This window comes from Balaenoptera borealis (assembly GCF_965194805.1).
Source record: "Balaenoptera borealis genome assembly, chromosome: X".
NCBI classification, from domain to species: Eukaryota; Metazoa; Chordata; class Mammalia; order Artiodactyla; family Balaenopteridae; genus Balaenoptera; species Balaenoptera borealis.
This window is the reverse complement of record NC_138881.1, coordinates 54,680,625-54,698,027: the sequence shown is the minus strand read 5'-3', so window position 1 is coordinate 54,698,027 and position 17,403 is coordinate 54,680,625. Positions and strand designations below refer to the sequence as shown.

Genomic DNA, 17,403 nt, shown 5'->3' with positions numbered 1-17,403 from the left:
ATACTCAAGAAAGATGGCAAATAGGTCACTCCTAACTTCATTCCCCCCACAAAAAGAACAACCAACAACTATTCACGACCAAGCCAACACTGAAAAAATCCTAGAAAACAGGGATAAGGCGGAAGCACTCCCCTGGACCACAGAGGCAAATACATTTCATTAGAAGGCTAAGAAGAGTGGCTATATGCCAATGGCACTGCCCCTCCCCAAGGCCAGTGCAACTCCACATCAAGAGGTCTTCCCTGAGCCTATAGGTTCTCCAGTGAGAAAAGAGAGCCCAGGGTGAGATATCCAGCTCTCCCAGCATTGTGTGTTTTGCAAGCCCCCACTCCAGTCTCTACCCATGGGAATTGTGGAAGAATCTGTGGGAATTGACTTCTGGGCATCTAATTGTGACAGAGAAGGGAGAAGGGGCTTGCAACAACCAGCACTTTGATCTTGGAAGACTAAGTTCTTACCTTCAATGTCCAAGTAGTAGTCCCAAATGGCAGGTTTGCTCATCTGCAGAGCCAAGATAGTGGTACAGTGTGAACAGGGAATTTGGCATGGTGCAGGTCTGCTTAATTCACGTCCTCAAACTAAGAGCCTTTCTCACCCTGGAGCCTGGTCTGCCCCTGCCAGGACAAGGAAGCCTTGCCCACTGCTAAGTGTAGTTCCTAGCCCTGCCTGGACAGAACAGATGGGAGATGTGTAGCTCAGCAAAACGTAGCATAGAATACAGCAGGCAGAGCTGATCATTTGCATAACAAAGCCAGTGGCCCCATTTAGCAAGGGAACTTGGTGAGTGAATTAAAACTCCTAGAGGAAAACATACACGGAACACTCTTTGACATAAATCGTAGTGATATTTTTGACCTGTCTCCTAAAGCAAAGGAAATAAAAGCAAAAATAAACAAATGAGACCTAATTAAACATAAAAGCTTTGCACAGCAAAAGAAACCATCAACAAAATGAAAAGACAACCTACTGAATGGGAGACAATATTTGCAAATGATATGACTGGTAAGGGGCTAATATCCAAAATATATAATGAGTTCATACAACTCAACATCAAAAAACCCAAACAACCCAATTAAAAAATGGGCAGAAAACCTGAATAGACCTCTTCCAAAGAGGTCATGAATATGGCCAAGGCACATGAAAGGATGCTCAACATCACTAATCATCAGGGAAATGCCAATCAAAACTACAATGAGATATCATCTCACACCTGTCAGAGTGGCAATCATCAAAAATAACACAAATAACAAATGTTCATGAGGATGGGGAGAAAAGGGACCCCTAGTACACTGTTGGGGAGAATGTAAATTGATGCAGCCACTATGGAAAACAGTATGGAGGTTTCTGAAAAATCTAAAAATAGAACTACCATATGACCCAGCATTTTCATTCCAGGATATATATCTAAAAAATAAAACCAAAAAACATTAATTTGAAAAGATATATGCACCCTAATGTTCATGGCAGCATTATTTACAATTGCCAAGATATGGAAGCAAGCTAAGTGTTCATTAAGAGATGAATGGGGAGGGGGTTTCGGAAGATGGCAGAAGAGTAAGACGCGGAGATCACCTTCCTCCCCACAGATACATCAGAAATACATCTACACATGGAACTGCTCCTTTAGCACACCCACTGAACGCTGACAGAAGACGTCAGACCTCCCAAAAGGCAAGAAACTCCCCCACGTACCTGGGTAAGGCAAAAGAAAAAAGAAATAACAGACAAAAGAATAGGGATGGGACCTGCACCAGTGGGAGGGAGCTGTGCAGGAGGAAAGGTTTCCACACACTAGGAAACCCCTTAATGGGCGGAGACTGTGGGTGGCAGAGGGGGGAAGCTACGGAGCCACGGAGGAGAGCACAGACACAGGGGTGCGGAGGGCAAAACGGAGAGATTCCTGCACAGAGGATCGGTGCCAACCAGCACTCACCAGCCCGAGAAGCTTGTCTGCTCACCCGCTGGGGTGGGCGGGGGCTGGGAGCTGAGGCTCGGGCTTCGGAAGTCAGACCCCAGGGAGAGGACTGAGGTTGGCGGCGTGAACACAGCCTGAAGGGGTTAGTGCACCACAGCTAGCTGGGAGGGAGTCCGGGAAAAGGTCTGGGGATGCCGAACAGGCAAGAGACTGTTTCTTGCCTCTTTGTTTCCTGGTGCGGGAGGAGAGGGGAATAAGAGCCGTGCTAAAAGGAGCTCCAGAAATGGGCGCGAGCCACGGCTATCAGCTTGGACCACAGAGATGGGCATGAGACGCTAAGGCTGCTGCTGCAGCCACCAAGAAGCCTGTGTGCAACCACAGGTCGCTACCCACACTGCCCCTCCCGGGAGCCTGTGCAGCCTGCCACTGCCAGGGTCCTGTGATCCAGGGACAACTTCCCCGGGAGATCTCACGGCACGTCTCAGACTGCTGCAACGTCACGGTGGCCTCTGCCACTGCAGGCTCGCCCCCAATCTGAACCCTTACCTCCCCCCGGCCTGAGTGAGCCAGAGTCCCCGAAACAGCTGCTCCTTTAACCCCGTCCTGTCTGAGAGGGAACAGACGCCCTCAGGCGACCTACACGCAAAGGCGGGGCCAAATCCAAAGCTGAACCCGGGGAGCTGTGCGAACAAAGAACAGAAAGGGAAATCTCTGCCAGCAGCCTCAGAAGCAGCGGATTAAAGCTCCACAAACAACTTGATGTACCTGCATCTGTGGAATACCTGAATAGACAACAAATTACTCCAAATTGAGGAGATGGACTTTGGGAGCAAGATATATTATTTTTTCCCCTTTTCCTCTTTTTGTGAGTGTGTATGTGTACGCTTCTGTGTGAGATTTTGTCTGTATAGCTTTGCTTTCACCATTTGTCCTAGGGTTCTGTCCATCCGTTTTTTTTTCCTTTACTGGAAAAAACATTTTTTTCGTAATAATTATTTTTTATTTTTTAATTTAGGAACTTTATTTTATTTTATCTTACTTTATTTTATTTTATTTTAACCTCTTTCTTTATTTCTTTCTATTTTTTTCTCCCTTTTTTCTGAGCCATGAGGATGAAAGGCTCTTGGTGCTCCAGCCAGGCATCAGGGCTGTGCCTCTGAGGTGGGAGAACCAATTTCAGGACACTGGTCCACAAGACACATCCCAGCTCCACGTCATACCAAATGGCAAAAATCTCCCAGAGACCTCCATCTCAACACCAAGACCCAGCTTCACTCAACGAACAGCAAGCTACAGTGCTGGACACCCTATGCCAATAACTAGCAAGACAGGAACACAGCCCCATCCATTAGCAGACAGGCTGCCTAAAATCATAATAAGGCCACGGACACACAAAAACACACCACCAGACGTGGATGTGCCCACCAGAAAGACAAGACCCAGCCTCATCCACCAGAACACAGGCACTAGTCCCCTCCACCAGCAAGCCTACACAACCCACTGAACCAACCTTAACCACTGGGGACAGACACCAAAAACAACAGGAACTACGAACCTACAGCCTGCGAAAAAGAGACCAGACACACAGTAATATAAGCAAAATGAGAAGACAGAAAAACACACAGCAGATGAAGGAAAAGGTAAAAACACACGAGACCTAACAAATGAAGAGGAAATAGGCAGTCTATCTGAAAAAGAATTCAGAATAATGAGAGTAAAGAAGATCCAAAATCTTGGAAATAGAATAGACAAAATGCAAGAAACATTTAATAAGGACCTAGAGGGGGCTTCCTTGGTGGCACAGTGGTTGAGAATCTGCCTGCTGGTGCAGGGGACATGGGTTCGAGCCCTGGTCTGGGAAGATCCCACATGCTGCAGAGCAGCTAGGCCCATGAGCCACAACTACAGAGCCTGCGCATCTGGAGCCTGTGCTCCGCAACAAGAGAGGCCACGATAGTGAGAGGCCCACGCACTGCGATGAAGAGTGGCCCCCGCTTGCCACAACTAGAGAAAGCCCTCACACAGAAACGAAGACCCAACATAGCAATCAATCAATCAATCCATCAAAAAATCTTAAAAAAAAAAAAAATAAGGACCTAGAGGAACTAAAGAGGAACCAAGCAAAAATGAAAAACAGAATAAATGAAATTAAAAATACTCTAGAAGGGATCAATAGCAGAACAACTGAGGCAGAAGAACGGATAAGTGACCTGGAAGATAAAATAGTGGAAATAACTACTGCAGAGCAGAATAAAGAAAAAAGAATGAAAATAACTGAGGACAGTCTCAGACACCTCTGGGACAATATTAAACGCACCAACATTCGAATTATAGGGGTCCCAGAAGAAGAAGAGAAAAAAAAAGGGACAGAGAAAATATTTGAAGAGATTGTAGTTGAAACCTTCCCTAATATGGGAAAGGAAATAGTTAATCAAGCCCTGGAAGCACAGAGAGTCCCATACAGGAAAAATACAAGGAGAAACACGCCAAGACACATATTAACCAAACTAGCAAAAATTAAATATAAAGAAAACATATTAAAAGCAGCGAGGGAAAAACAACAAATAACACACAAGGGAATCCCCATAAGGTTAACAGCTGATCGTTCAGCAGAAACTCTGCAAGCCAGAAGGGAGTGGCAGGACATATTTAAAGTGATGAAGGAGAAAATCCTACAACCAAGATTACTCTACCCAGCAAGGATCTCATTCAGATTTGATAGAGAAATTAAAATCTTTACAGACAAGCAAAAGCTGAGAGAGTTCAACACCACCAAACCAGCTTTACAACAAATGCTAAAGGAACTTCTCTAGGCAAGAAACACAAGAGAAGGAAAACACCTACGGAAACAAACACAAAACATTTAAGAAAATGGGAATAGGAACATACATATCGATAATTACCTTAAATGTAAATGGATTAAATGCTCCCACCAAAAGGCGCAGACTGGCTGATTCGATACAAAAACGAGACCCGCATATATGCTGTCTACAAGTGACCCACTTCAGACCTAGGGACATATACAGACTGAAAATGAGGGGATGGAAAAAGATATTCCATGCAAATGGAAATCAAAAGAAACCTGGAGTAGCAATTCTCATATCAGACAAAATAAAATTTAAAATAAAGACTATTACAAGAGACAAAGAAGGACACTACATAATGATCAAGGGATCGATCCAAGTAGAAGATATAACAATTGTAAATATTTATGTACCCAACATAGCAGCACCTCAATACATAAGGAAAATACTAACAGCCATAAAAGGGGAAATGGAGAGTAACACAATAAAAGTAGGAGACTTTAACACCCCACTTTCAACAATGGACAGATCATTCAAAATGAAAATAAATAAGGAAATACAAGCTTTAAATGATACATTAAAGAAGATGGACCTAATTGATATTTATAGGACATTCCATCCAAAAACAACAGAATACACATTTTTCTCAAGTGCTCATGGAACATTCTCCAGGATAAATCATATCTTGGGTCACAAATCAAGCCTTGGTAAATTTAAGAAAATTGAAATCGTATCAAGTATCTTTTCCGACCACAACGCTATGAGACTAGATATCAATTACAGGAAAAGATCTGTAAAAAATACAAACACATGGAGGTTAAACAATACACTACTTAATAACGAAGTGATGACTGAAGAAATCAAAGGGGAAATCAAAAAATACCTAGAAACAAATGACAATGGAGACACGACGACCCATAAACTATGGGATGCAGCAAAAGCAGTTTAAAGAGGGAAGTTTATAGCAATACAAGCCTACATCAAGAAACAGGAAACATCTCAAATAAACAACATAACCTTGCACCTAAAGCAAATAGAGAAAGAAGAACAAAAAACCCAAAGTTAGCAGAAGGAAAGAAATCATAAAGATCAGATCAGAAATAAATGAAAAAGGAATGAAGGAAACAATGGTAAAGGTCAATAAAACTAAAAGCTGGTTCTTTGAGAAGATAAACAAAATTGATAAATCATTAGCCAGTCTCATCAAGAAAAAAAGGGAAGAAGACGCAAAACAACAGAATTAGAAATGAAAAAGGAGAAATAACAACTGACACTGCAGAAATACAAACGCTCATGAGAGATTACTACAAGCAACTCTATGCCAATAAAATGGACAACCTGGAAGAAATGGACAAATTCTTAGAAATGCATAACCTGCTGAGACTGAACCAGGAAGAAATAGAATATATGAACAGGTCAATCACAAGCACTGAAATTGAAACTTGTATTAAAAATCTTCCAACAAACAAAAGCCCAGGACCAGATGGCTTCACAGGCGAATTCTATCAATCTTTTAGGGAACAGCTAACACCTATCCTTCTCAAATTCTTCCAAAATATTGCAGAGGGAGGAACACTCCCCAACTAATTCTACAAGACCACCATCATCCTGATACCAAAACCAGACAAAGATGTCACAAAGAAAGAAAACTACAGGCCAATATCACTGATGAACATAGATGCAAAAATCCTCAACAAAATATTAGCAAACAGAATCCAACAGCACATTAAAAGGATCATACACCATGATCAAGTGGGGCTTATTCCAGGAATGCAAGGATTCTTCAATATATGCAAATCAATCAACGTGATACACCATATTAACAAATTGAAGGAGAAAAACCATATGATCATCTCAATAGATGCAGAGAAAGCTATCGACAAAATTCAACACCCATTTATGATAAAAGCCTTGCATAAAGTAGGCATAGACAGAACTTTCCTCAACATAATAAAGGCTATATATGACAAACCCACAGCCAACATCGTCCTCAATGGTGAAAAACTGAACCCATTTCCACTAAGATCAGGAACAAGACAATGTTGCCCACTCTCACCACTATTATTCAACATAGTTGTGGAAGTGTTAGCCACAGCAATCAGAGAAGAAAAAGAAATAAAAAGAATCCAAATCGGAAAAGAAGAAGTAAAGCTGTCACTGTTTAAAGATGACATGATACTATACATAGAGAATCCTAAAGATGCTACCAGAAAACTACTAGAGCTAATCAATGAATTTGGTAAAGTAGCAGGATACAAAATTAATGCACAGAAATCTCTGACATTCCTATACACTAATGATGAAAAATCTGAAAGTGAAATTAAGAAAGCACTCCCTTTTACCATTGCAACAAAAAGAATAAAATATCTAGGAATAATCCTACCTAAGGAGACAAAAGACCTGTATGCAGAAAATTATAAGACACTGATGAAAGAAATTAAAGATGATACAAATAGATGGAGAGATATACCATGTTCTTGGATTGGAAGAATCAACATTGTGAAAATGACTCTACTACCCAAAGCAATCTACAGATTCAATGCAATCCCTATCAAACTACCACTGGCAGTTTTAACAGAACCAGAACAAAAAATTTCACAATTTGTATGGAAACACAAATGACCCCAAATAGCCAAAGCAATCTTGAGAACGAAAAATGGAGCTGGAGGAATCAGGCTCCCTGACTTTAGACTATATTACAAAGCTACAGTAATCAAGACAGTATGGTACTGGTACAAATACAGAAACATAGATCAATGGAACAGGTTAGAAAGCCTAGAGATAAACCCAAGCACATATGGTTACCTTATCTTTGATAAAGGATGCAAGCATATATAGTGGAGAAAATACAGCATCTTCAATAAGTGGTGCTGGGAAAACTGGACAGGTACATGTAAAAGTATGAAATTAGAACACTCCCTAACACCATACACAAAAAAAAAAAAAACTCAAAATGGATTAAAGACCTAAATGTAGGGCCAGACACTATCAAACTCTTAGAGGAAAACTTAAGCAGAACACTCTATGACATAAATCACAGCAAGATCCCTTTTGACACAGCTGCTTGAGATATGGAAATAAAAACAAAAATAAACAAATGTGACGTAATGAAACCTAAAAGCTTTTGCACAGTGGAGAAACCATAAACAAGACCAAAAGACAACCTTCAGAATGGGAGAAAATATTTGTAAATGATGCAACTGACAAAGGATTAATCTCCAAAATTTACAAGTAACTCATGCAGCTAAAAAACCAAAAAACAAACAACCCAATCCCAAAATGGGCAGAACACCTAAATAGACATTTCTCCAAAGAAGATATATAGATTGCCAACAGACACATGAAAGAATGCTCAACATCATTAATCATTAGAGAAATGCAAATCAAAAGTACAATGAGATATCATCTCACAGCGGTCAGCATGGCCATCATCAAAAAATCTAGAAACAACAAATGCTAGAGAGGGTGTGGAGAAAAGGGAACACTCTTGCACTGTTGGTGGGAATGTAAATTGATACAGAGACTATGGAGAACAGTATGGAGGTTCCTTAAAAGCTAAAAATAAAACTACCATATGATCCAGCAATCCCACTACTGGGCATATACCCCGAGAAAACCATAATTCAAAAAGAGTCATGTGCAAAAATTTTCATTGCAGCTCTATTTACAATAGCCAGGACATGGATTCAACTTAAGTGTCCATCATCGGATGAATGGATAAAGAAGATGTGGCACATATATACAATGGGATATTACTCAGCCATAAAAGGAAATGAAATGGAGTTATTTGTAGTGAGGTGGATGGAGTTAGAGTCTGTCATACAGAGTGAAGTAAATCAGAAAGAGAAAAACAATTACAGTATGCTAACACATATATATGGTATCTAAGGGGAAAAAAAAAAGGTCATGAAGAACCTAGTAGCAAGATGGGAATAAAGACACAGACCTACTAGAGAATGGACTTGAGGATATGGAGAGGGGGAAGGGTAAGCTGGGACAAAGTGACAGAGTGGCATGGACATATATACACTACCAAACGTAAAATAGATAGCTAGTGGCAAGCAACCACATAGCACAGGGAGATCAGCTTGGTGCTTTGTGACCACCTAGAGGGGTGGCATAGGGAGGGTGGGAGGGAGGGAGATGCAAGAGGGAAGCGTTATGGGAACATATGTATATGTATAACTGATTTACTTTGTTATAAAGCAGAAACTAACACACCATTGTAAAGCAATTATACTCCAATAAAGATGTTAAAAAAAAAGAGGTGAATGGGTAAAGAAGATGTTGTATATATATACAATGGAATACTAGTTACCTATAAAAAAGAATAAAATTTTGCCATTTGTGACAACTTGGATGGACTTGGTGGGTTTTATATTAAATGAAATACGTCAGACAAATAAAGACAAATACTCTATGATATCACTTATATGAGCAACCTAAAAAATACAACAGACTAGTGAATATAACAAAAAGGAAACAGATTCACAGATATAGGGAAAAAATGGTGGTTACCAGTGGGGAGAGGGAAAGGTGAGGGGGAATATGGGAGTAGGGGACTAAGAGGTACAAACTAGTATGTATAAAATAAGTTATAAGGATATATTGTACAACAGAGGAAATATAGCTAATATTTCATTATAAATATAAATGGAGTATAACATTTAAAAATTGTTAGTCACTATATTGTATACCTGTAACTTATATAATATTGTACATCAGGGGTCCCCAACCCCTGGGCTGCAGACCAGTACCAGTCTGTGGCCTGTTCGGAACCAGGTCACACAACAGGAGGTGAGCAGCGGGGGAGTGAGCAAAGCACGAAGCTTCATCTGCTACTCTACATTGCTCACATTGCCGCCTGAACCATTGCTCACATTATCACCTGAACTATCCACCACCCCCCACCCCAGTCCGTGGAAAAATTGTCTTCCACAAAACCGGCCTCTGGTGCCAAAAAGGTTGGAAACTGCTCTTTTACATCAACTATACTTCATTTGAAAAGAAAAAAAAAGCACAAGCAAAGAGCCTTGTCAGTCTGGAGTCATTTTCCTTGTCCTACGTTGGCAGGGGAGCTAACGCAAATCCTCACACATATCTGAGTGTAGCTCGTGACCCCAACCAACCAAAAAGATTGGCCAGACCACTTAGAAAGCTGTGTAGCCCAGCAATCTTTAGCAGAGAGTTCAGAAGACAGAGATGGTTGTCTGCAGAGAAAACCAGTGGCCTTGTTTCACCCAGGAACTTGAGGCATGGGAAGGTTTGAGTCAATACCACAAACAAAGGGCCTTTTTGTACCTGGAGCTGGTTATAATGCTCTACCCAGGCAGGGAAACTAATTTGTAGTTGCACCTATTGTTGAATACACCCTTTCATCCACCCATATAAGTAACTTAACCAGTACACATGTGAAGCTGTCTAGCCCATCCAACAGTCTTGCTTACAGTGGCACTTGAACAGAGAGTACAACCTGTGGCTTTCCCCATCTGCAGAACAAAACTGGAAGCTCCATCTAGCCAGGGAATTCAATCAAGTCAAGCCTGATTCAAGCCCACAAACAAAGACTGTGATGGTTCTGGGGCTTGTTCTGGTGTCCCGCCAGTGCAGAAAGCTAATTGTAGTACCCAACCCAAATTGTCTAGTAAGCTGCAGCAGAGATCCCAGGCAACTGTGGAGCCCATCCTTCAGCCTCACTTGGGCAGGAAACCAAGCTAATAGTTTTATCCACATTTTCCTAGTCAGTGGCACCCCCCCAACCCAGAGGTCAAGCAATGACCTCTTGCAACAATAGAACCTGATAGTAATCCACACCTTCCAAGGATGTGAATAGCTGAAACATCCAGAATTCCAAACAAAACTGGTGAAGAACTGTCTCTGACAAAGTGGACCTGTAAATTCTGGAAGAGGAGACTGCTTATTCAACTGTGCAGATACCAATGTAGAAATTCAAGAATAATGGAAAACGTGGTAAACATGAAATCATCAAAGAATACTAATTAAGGTTTAATAACTGACCCTAAAGAAATGGAGATCTATGAACTGTCAGACAAAGAATATAGAATAATCCTGTCAAAGAAGTTTAGTGAACTACAAGAGCATGCAGACAACTAAATGAAATTAGGAAAACAACACATGACTTGCCCATGCAGAAGAGAAAATCAATGATGCAGAAAACATAATATTTGAAATTATCCAGCCAGAGGAGCAAAAAGATACAAAAATGAAACAGAAGAGAGGAAAAGGCCTACAGGATTTTGGGGACAAAATTAAGAGAACAAATATCCGTATTATAGAAATTCCAGAATGAGAAGGGAAAAGGACAGAAAGTATATTTAAAGAAATAATAGCTGAAAACTTCCTAAATCTGGGAATAGATATAGACATTAGATCCATGAGGATCAAAGGACTTAAATTAGGTTGAACCCAATTAAGGGTATACAAATACATATTATAATTAAATTGCCAAAATTTAAAGACACAATTTAGAAGGTAGCAAGAGAAAAGAGAGAAGTTATATATGAGGGAACCCCCATAAGACTATGGACTGATTTCTCAACAGAAATTTTTCAGGCCAGGAGAGAATGAGATGATATATTCAAAATGTTGACAGAAAAATCTGTCAACCAAGATTCTATATGCAGAAACTGTCCTTCAGAAATAAAAGAGAGATAAAGCCTTTCTTAATAAGCAAAGGCTGAGGGAGTTTATCATTACTAGACCTGTCTTTTTTTTTTAACATCTTTATTGGAGTATAATTGCTTTACAATGGTGTGTTAGCTTCTGCTTTATAACAAAGTGAATCAGTTATACATATACATATGTTCCCATATCTCTTCCCTCTTGCATCTCCCTCCCTCCCACCCTCCCCATCCCACCCCTCTAGGTGGTCACAAAGCACCAAGCTAATCTCCCTGTGCTATGTGGCTGCTTCCCAGTAGCTATCTATTTTACATGTGATAGTGTATATATGTCCATGCCACTCTACTAGACCTGTCTTGCAAGAAATGCTAAAGGGAGTTCTTTGAGGGCAAGTAAAGGGATGCTAATTAACTTCATAAAAAATAAGAAGAAAGCATAAAACTCTCTCATAATAGTAAATATATAGTGAAAGTTAGATTCTATAATGTGGTAATGGTGGTGCATATTTCATTTACAAATCTAGCTTAAAAGTTAAAAATCAAACATAGTAAAAATAACCCTAACTAGAATAATGTTATTAGATACACAACATAAAAACTATGTAACTTGTAGCATCAGTAACCTAAAACGTGAGGCAGAAGATAAGTAAAAGTGTAAAATTTAAGAAATCAATTGAAGTTAAGTTCTTGTCAGTTTAAAATAGAGTGTTATAGTTTTATTTATTTTATTTTATTTTATTTTTTCAAACATCTTTATTGGAGTATAATTGCTTTACAATGGAGTGTTAGTTTCTGCTTTATAACAAAGTGAATCAGTTATACATATACATATGTCCCCATATCTCTTCCCTCTTGCATCTCCCTCCCTCTCACACTCCCTGTCCCACCTGTGTAGGTGGTCACAAAGCACCGAGCTGATCGCCTTGTGCTATGCGGCTGTTTCCCACTAGCTATCTATTTTACGTTTGGTAGTGTATATATGTCCATGCCACTCTGTCACTTTGTCCCAGCTTACCCTTCCCCCTCCCCATATGCTCAAATCCATTCTCTAGTAGGTCTGCGTCTTTATTCCTGTCTTGCCCTTAGGTTCTTCATGACCATTTTTTTTTTAGATTCCATATATATGTGTTAGCATATGGTATTTGTTTTTCTCTTTCAGAATTACTTCATTCTGTGTGACAGACTCTAGGTCCATCCACCTCACTACAAATAACTCAGTTTCGTTTCTTCTTATGGCTGAGTAATATTCTATTGTATATATGTGCCACATCTTCTTTATCCATTCATCTGTTGCTGGACACTTAGGTTGCTTCCATGTCCTGGCTACTGTAAATAGAGCTTCAGTGAACATTTTGGTACATGACTCTTTTTGAATTATGGTTTTCTCAGGGTATATGCTCAGTAGTGGGATTGCTGGGTCGTATGGTAGTTCTATTTTTAGTTTTCTAAGGAATCTCCATGCTGTCCTCCATAATGGCTGTATCAATTTACATTCCCACCAACAGTGCAAGAGGGTTCCCTTTTCTCCACACCCTCTCCAGCATTTATTGTTTGTAGATTTTTTGACGATGCCATTCTGACTCGTGTAAGATGATATCTCATTGTAGTTTTGATTTGAATTTCTCTAATGATTAATTATGTTGAGCATTCTTTCATGTGCTTGTTGGCAATCTGTATATCTTCTTTGGAGAAATGTCTATTTAGGTCTTCTGCCCATTTTTGGATTGGATTGTTTGTTTTTTTTTGATATTGAGCTGCATGAGCTGCTGGTAAATTTTGGAAATTAATCCTTTGTCAGTTGCTTCATTTGCAAATATTTTCCCCCATTCTGAGGATTGTCTTTTCTTCTGGTTTATGGATTCCTTTGCTGTGCAAAAGCTTTTAAGTTTCATTAGGTCCCATTTGTTTATTTGTGTTTTTATTTCCATTTCTCTACTAAGTAGGTCAAACAGGATCTTGCTGTGATTTATGTCATAGAGTGCTCTGCCTATGTTTTCCTCTAAGAGTTTGATTGTGTCTGGCCATAAAGGCCATATATGACAAACCCACAGCCAACATCATCCTCATTGGTGAAAAACTGAAACCATTTCCACTAAGATCAGGAACAAGACAAGGTGGCCCACTCTCACCACTATTATTCAACATAGTTTTGGAAGTTTTAGCCACAGCAATCAGAGAAGAAAAAGAAATAAAAGGAATCCAAATCAGAAAGGAAGAAGTAAAACTGTCACTGTCTGCAGATAACATGATACTATACATAGACAATCCTAAATATGTTACCAGAAAACTACTAGAGCTAATCAATGAATTTGGTAAAGTAGCAGGATACACTATTAATGCACAGAAATCTCTTGCATTCCTATACACTAATGCTAAAAAAATCTGAAAGTGAAATTAAGAAAACACTCCCATTTACCACTGCAACCAAAAGAATAAAATATCTAGGAATAAACCTACCTAAGGAGACAAAAGACCTATATGCAGAAAATTATAAGACACTGATGAAAGAAATTAAAGATGATACCAACAGATGGAGAGATATGCCATATTCTTGGATTGGAAGAATCAACATTGTGAATATGACTCTACTACCCAAAACAATCTACAGATTCAATGCAATCCCTATCAAACTACCAATGGCATTTTTCACAGAACTAGAACAAAAAATTTCACAATTTGTATGGAAACACAAAAGACCCCGAATAGCCAAAGCAATCTTGAGAAAGAAAAACGGAGCTGGAGGAATCAGGCTCCCTGACTTCAGACTATACTACAAAACTACAGTAATCAAGACAGTATGGTACTGGCACAAAATCCGAAATATAGATCAATGGGACAGGATAGAAAGCCCAGAGATAAACCCACGCACATATGGTCACCTTATCTTTGATAAAGGAGGCAAGAATATACAGTGGAGAAAAGACAGCCTCTTCAATAAGTGGTGCTGGGAAAACTGGACAACTACATGTAAAAGAATGAAATTAGAACACTCCCTAACATCATATACAAAAGTAAACTCAAAATGGATTAAATACCTAAATGTAAGGCCAGAGTGTTATAATTTTAATATATTTTATGTAAACCTTAGGGTAACCATAAGAGGAAAACCCATAGTAATAACACAAAAAACATGATAAAGAAATCAAAGCATACTGATACCAAAAGGCATCAAAACACAAATTAAGAACACAGGAGAAGAAACAAGGAACAATGGATCTACAAAACAGCCAGAAAGCAATTAAGAAAATAGCAATAGTAAGTTCTTATCTATAAACAATTTATAAATATAAATTGATTAATTTCTGCAGTCAAATATATAGAGAGACTGAATGGATTTTTAAAAACAGACCTAACAATACGCTGCCTACAGGAGCCTCACCTTAAAGACACACATGGCTTGGGAGTGAAAGTATGCAAAAGATATTTCAAGTAAATATTAACCACACAGAAAAAACAAAACAAAACAACAACAACAAGAACAAAAAAAACAGGGGTAGCTATCCTTATATCAGGAAAATTGGACCTTAAATTAGAAATGGTAAAAAGAGACAAAGAAGGTCATTATATAATGACTTAAGGTGTCATTCTGTCAAGAAGATCCCAGAATTGCAAATATTTGTGTGCTCCACATTGGAACACCTAGACATATAAAGCAAAATTGAACAGAGCTAAAAGGAGAAATATATGACAATACAAGAATAGGTGCAGAATTTAATAACTTACTCTCAATAATGAATAAGTCTTCCAGAAAAAGAATCAATAAGGGAACAGAGAATGTGAACAATGTTATAGATCAAATGGACCTAACAGACATATATAGAACATTCTATCCAACAACAACAGAATACACATTCTTCTCAGGGACACATGGAACATTTTGTAGAATAGACGATGTGTTAGCCCACAAAGCAAGTATTAGCAAATTCAAGAAGATTGAAATCATATCAAATATCTTCTCTGACCACAATGGTATGAAAGTAGAAAGTAATAACAGGAGAAAAATTGGAACAATTTCAACACATGGAAATTAAACAACCAATGGATCAAAATAGAAATTACAGGGGTGATGAAATAGTATATTGAAATTAACAAAAATGGAAGCACAATACCAAGATTCATGGGATGCAGCAAAAGCAGATCTAAGGGGAAATTCATAGCAGTAAACACCTATATTAAGAAACAGAAAAGATCTCAAACAACCTAACTCTAAGCCTCAATGAACTAGGAAAAGAAGAACAAACTGAACCCAAATTTAACAAAAAAGAAGAAAATAATAAAGATTAAGCAGAAATAAATGAAATAAAAAATAGGAAAATAATTGAAAATACTAACAAAACTAACATCTGTTTCTTTGCAAAGATAAATAAAATTGACAAACTTTTAGCTATACTAACTCAACTTGAGAGAGGGCTCAAATAAACAAATTATAAATGTTAAAAGAGATGTGACATCTCGCACCACTGTAATACAAAGGATCATAAATAACTGTGTGCCAAAAATTTGGACAACCTAGTTGAAACGGAAAAATTTTTAGAAACATACTAGTATTGAACCAGAAAGATATAAAAAATCTGAACAGACTGATTACCAGTAAAAAGATTGAGTCAGTAATCAAAAATCTCCCAATGAAGAAAAGCCCAGGACCAGGTGGCTTCACTTGTAAATTTTACCAAACATTTAAAGCAATAACATCAATCCTTCTCAAACTCTTCCAAAAATCAAAGAGGAGGGAACACTCGCAAACCAAAACAAGAAAATAAAAATACAGGCCAATATCCCTGATGAATATGATGCAAAATTCTCATTTAACTTCTATCAAACCAAATTCAGCAGTGCATTAAAAGGATCATTCACCATGATGAAGTGAGATTTATCCATGAGATGCAAGAATGGTTCAACATATGAAAATTAATAAATGTGATACATCACATTAATAGAATGAAAGAAAAAAATCAAATGATCATTTCAATAGATAAAGATAAAGCATCTCAAAAAAATTCATCTTCAGGTCATGATAAAGACTCAACAAATTAGTTATAGAAGGAATTTACTCCAACATAATAATGACCATATATGACAAGTTCACAGCTAACATCATAGTCAATGGTGAAAGTTTGAAAGCTTTTCCTCTAAGATAACAAACAAGACAAGGGTGCTCACTCTCACCACTCCTATTCAACATAGTACTGTAATTCCTAGCCAGACAGATCAAGAAATAGAAATAAAAGGCATCAGAATTGGTAAGGAAAAAAATAAAATTGGCTGTATTTGCAGATGAAATAATTTTATATATAGAATATCCTAAAGACTCCCCCCAAAAACCTGTCAAATCTAATCAACAAATTCAGTAAACTTGCAGGATAGAAAATTAATACACAAAAATAGCTGGCATTTTTATAACTTGACAATGAATTAACTGAAACTGAAAAACATCCCATTTACAATACCATTGAAAAACAATAAAATACTTTGGAATAAATTTAACCAAGGTAGTTAAATATCTGTACCCTGAAAAGTTATAAGACATTGATGAAAGAAATTGAAGAAGACACAAATAAATGGAAAGATATTCCATGTTCAGGTATTGGAAAAATTAATATTGTTAAAATTTCCATACAATCCAAAGTCATGTATAGATTCAATGCAATCCCTATCAAGATCCAAGGGCATTTTCTACATGAGTAGAAAAAATCCTAAAATTTATATGGAACCACAAAAGATCTCAAATAGTAAAAGCAATCCTAAAAAAGAAGAACAAAATGAGAGGAGGCATCACAGTTCCTGATTTCAAGTCACATTATAAAGCAACAGTAACCAAAACTGTATGTTACTGGCATAAAAGCAGACAAAAAACCCAATGCAATAGTACTGAAAGGCCAGAAACAACACCATGCATTATACAGCCAACTAATATTTGACAAGGGAGCCAAGAACACTCAATGGAGAAATGACAGTCTCTTCAATAAATGGAGATCGGAAAATTGGATATTGTCATTAAAAAAATGAAACTAGACTCTTATCTTGCACCATTCAAAAAATTTAA

The 17,403-nt window shown here is 38.2% G+C and overlaps 1 long non-coding RNA gene across 1 annotated transcript in view; it reads right to left on the bottom strand.

The window, feature by feature from the left end:
• LOC309620428 overlaps positions 1-17,403 on the bottom strand; it is a 667,971-nt gene that overhangs the window by 538,839 nt on the left and 111,729 nt on the right. The window lies entirely within an intron of this gene.